This window comes from Lactuca virosa, chromosome 1 (assembly GCF_052849685.1).
Source record: "Lactuca virosa cultivar CGN04683 chromosome 1, Lactuca_virosa_CGN04683_v6, whole genome shotgun sequence".
Classification (NCBI taxonomy): Eukaryota; Viridiplantae; Streptophyta; class Magnoliopsida; order Asterales; family Asteraceae; genus Lactuca; species Lactuca virosa.
Genome location: NC_136426.1, coordinates 281,169,381 through 281,173,640, shown reverse-complemented (window position 1 = coordinate 281,173,640; position 4,260 = coordinate 281,169,381).

Below are 4,260 nucleotides of genomic sequence, written 5' to 3'. Positions count from 1 at the left end.
CTATTCAGATTCGAACTACGGTGGTCTTCAACTTGATAGAAAAAGCACTTCAGGTGGCTGTCAATTCTTAGGTGGTTGTTTGGTCAGTTGGTAATCCAAGAAACAGAACTGCATTGCACTCTCTACAGCCGAAGCAGAATACATTGCTGCTGCCAGCTGTACATCTCAGGTTCTGTGGATGAAATCTTAACTCCTGGATTATGGTTACCACTTTCAATGTATTCCTATATATTGTGACTCTCAAAGTGCCATTGCGATTTCTCACAATCCAATTCAGCACTCAATGACCAAACACATCGATATAAGGTACCATTTCATAAAAGATCATGCACTTAATGGTAATATTGAACTCATTTTTGTTCCATCTGACGATGAGATTGCTGATGTCTTTACCAAGGCATTAGACGAAACCAAATTTAATGGTTTTTTAAACAAGATGGGTATGATGATACCAGATCCTTAGTTTTTTCAAGAGACTTTTTCTCTTTGATAGACGTATTTGAAAGAAATCTAGTTCCGATCTCAAAATCTTTTCATCTCGGAACTACTTTCTCTCGGAATACTTAGGATCATTTTATTTGTCTTTATTTCTGACCTTCACTTGAGTTTTTAAGCTGTACAGTTCATCCTGATTGTTTGCTATTTTAAGTCCACATTGTCATAGTGCTCGAATTCTCATCTCGGAATATACTTCCTAATAGCATCCCAGAATTCCACTCCGGAAAAGGTTTACATTCCGCGCTCCGGAATTTCAAAATTCACTCCGGAAGGTTTCTCAAATCTCACCCCGGAATGTTTTACAAATCTTGCTCCGAAATTTTCTTAAAAAATCTCACTCCGGAATGCTTTCACAATCATCTTCCGGAAGCTTTTTCAAATTTACTCCGGAATTTCTGCTCCGGAATTTCCAAAAAACAAACAAAATTCCTGCTCCGGAATTTCCAACCTTGTCAAAATCAAACTGAATTTCTGTTCCGGAATCACACATCTTTTTTGAAATAACTCTAAATTTTTGACTCCGGAATCAAAACTCACTACGGATTGTTTTCGCATTCCGGACCTCTTTTCTAAACAAGCATGTTCCGAAACACAACTCTTTACTCTCCGGATCATACTCAGTCCGGAACTGCTCATCCGCAATACCAAAGGATAATAAGGTTAAACGTTTTTCTCAACGGTTATCCTCTAGGAAGATCCTTATCCTATCTTCCTCGATTACCGTGACATGATTGCACGCCCCCATAAAAGTAGCCATCGAATCGCCGGTTGTGTTCTCTATTTTTATCCACAAACAACTTTACCTTTCACCTCCCAGGTCAACTCAGCCCCCTAAAATACCTCTATCATTAAATGCGACCCGTTTTCTCCTTCGTATCATCATCATTACTTTCGCTGACCCGACCCACTACCTTACCTATAAATATCTTTCAAACCCCATTTTTACCACTTTACGCGCCCAATACCTCCAAACCCTTAATTTCGCTCTGTGTTCTTGGTGTTCTTCGAGCATTCATCCTCCTGCAAAAATGGCGTCTCCATAGAAACCTACTCAAACTGCCTCAACCCCAAAGAAATCTTATTGCAAGGAATAAATCATCCAAAGGTTCAAAGGGTTCATCCTCCTCTGCCGATCAAGAACCTTTTCTGCGAGACATCACTCAACTGTTTTCCCTAAATCCAATGGATTATGATGAATCAATAAGGGTAATGATCGAGTTTATTGCAAATCACCCAATCTCCATTCCCCTCACAAAAATCCCTGAACCTCCACTACCACTTCATCATCGTCATCGTGCTTTTACCAGTATCAAGCTTAATGATGGTGCTCTAGAAACTACAATAATCGGTAACAGAACCGTTCCCATCTACAAATCGACCTTCCTTAAGGAGATTGGTGTAAAAGCAAACCCAAGGTGTTTCAAAGTCGAAGAACCAACGACTGAAGAGTTTCAGACGTTTCTGAATTACATCGGGTACACTCAAGATTACAAGGCCAAAGATTTCAAGAAACCTGCTGTCTCCGGACTCTGGACCGTGTTAATGCACCTCATCATCAGAGGGCTATCTGGAAAGCATGGAGGAACTGATACACTACGCAAGGGCTGGCTCAACGTCATCTTTAGCATCTACTCCGGACACGACAATGCCGTGGATCTTCCGGAAGTCTTATGGCAAGACTTTTGCAAGTTTTCCGTCAAGAGGAAGAACAATGAGATTTTGAGCCCTAGGTTGTGGGTACTGACACTTCAACAAGTCCTCAAGGAGCTTTCCGAACCAATTCTGGTTACCACAATTCCTCCGGAGGTATGTGTCTCATTCAAAGTAGTTAAGGCTTATAGGATTCCGGACCAATCCTCTTTTGGTCCGGTCAGACGACTTCCGAACCACATGTTGGCCCTCATTCCTTCCGATTCCATTTATCTGAAACAACACTTAGAGACTTCGGTTGTGTTCGACCCAACACAACCTGCCCCAGTCTCTGTTGAGCCCATTTCGGAAGAGGCCAAGCCTACTACGTCCGGACCCAAGGTTAAGAAACCTGCCAAGCGAAAGGCTTCTCCCACCAAGTCAAAGCCTAAAAAGAGAACCAAAGTCAGCTCTTCCTCTCCAAAGGAAGATGCTCATGACATTCAGGATGACTCTGGCCGTCCGAACACCCATCCTGCCCACTCATCTGAGGTACCCCTAAATGTTTTAGAATCACTTGCACACACTCACGGGGAGTCTCCACATAATCCACCCTCACCTTCCCAAAAAGGCGATGCCAGTGTTGACCATAGTTCCTTGCAGCCCCCTGGAACACACCCACGAGTAACTTTTGATATCCCTTTCGATTCTCACAAAAGCACACACTCCGGAACCCTTGTTCCAGACACTAAGCTTTCCGGAGATGGAGCAGTCTCTCCGACTCCGGAAGCCCCAACTGGTCTGATACCCGGAAGGCGTACAGGACGAGCAGGTGCTAATGATCCCTAATGGGAAGACTTTGTGAAATGGGATGCATCTAAGCGTCCGGATCTCACCAGAGCTCAAGTGGAGTCCACGCTTATCTCCATGGGGAAAAGGGCTATCTAAGGCAACTTGCCTTATGTTCCTCCCACTGACGCCGATGCTGTCAATGAGCTCACTTCCGAACTACCGCCCATTACCACTCATCAAAGCATCTTCCAAACCGATCCGGATGAAGAGGTCTCCGAAGAAGTCATGCTGGAAGATGAAGCAATAACCGTCCCGGACACAAATCTCATGACTTCACTCTATTTTCAATCAAAGGCATCCGTATCCAAGTCAGCCTATGACTTCGGATCCTCCCCCTCAACCACTCCAGATGGAGGTCCAAACTCCAAATTGCAAGAAGATGATGCTGCAACCAAGCCGGGTCCTTCCACAAATCCTTTCTCACGCAAAGCTCCTCCGCAACACTCAGATTCCGATTCGGAATCATCAGCTAGTGACTACATTGACCCCTTCTCTCTCCTAGAGATTCGAACCAATGTCTCAGACACTATGAAAAAAGTGTCATCTATGGAAACATCTGTCACATAGCTCAACACGAAATTGGATAAAAAAGTCTCCGGACTTGATTCCAAACTTGATGCCATTCTTCAGTCACTATACCAGCAGTCCGGACCATCTGTTGCGGAACGAGAAGCTCAACTGGATCAGTTAATCTCCCTCCGGCTCAAGCACACAATGGAGGAAGTTGACACCAAATATGACATTTTGGTTGATCACTATCTCAACACCATCACCTCAATGCTCAAGGTTCATGACGATTTGGTGTCTGCTACCAACGATCTGATTAAGCAGAACCACATTCGTCATGAGAAACAAATTCAAAGGCTGGAGAAGGAGATCCAGAAGAAGGATGAAATGAACATGATCATTCAACAAGTTCTCATCAAACTTCTTCGCTCAACTTGGAATATTGTTGATGTATCGAACCCGAAGTTTGATGAGATGATTACTATTCTCAGTAACATGTTTAAGCACCTTGCTGCTCAAGCCCCCACGTCCGAAGCCTACGATACCCTCACTCTTCCACTTACCACAAGCCTTCAGAAAGTCTTCTCTAAATTCGACGATCTCAAGGAGACTTTGCTGCTTGCACCAGTTCCAAGATCCACCGATCCAAGAGGGGGAGAAGGACCAAGCAAACCTTGGAAACCTGCCTTGGAGTTCATACTCCGAGATGAAGACCTGAATTCTGATGATGAAGTCCAGGTTGTGTCCGGACTTCTAGGAAATTCATCTGCTGAT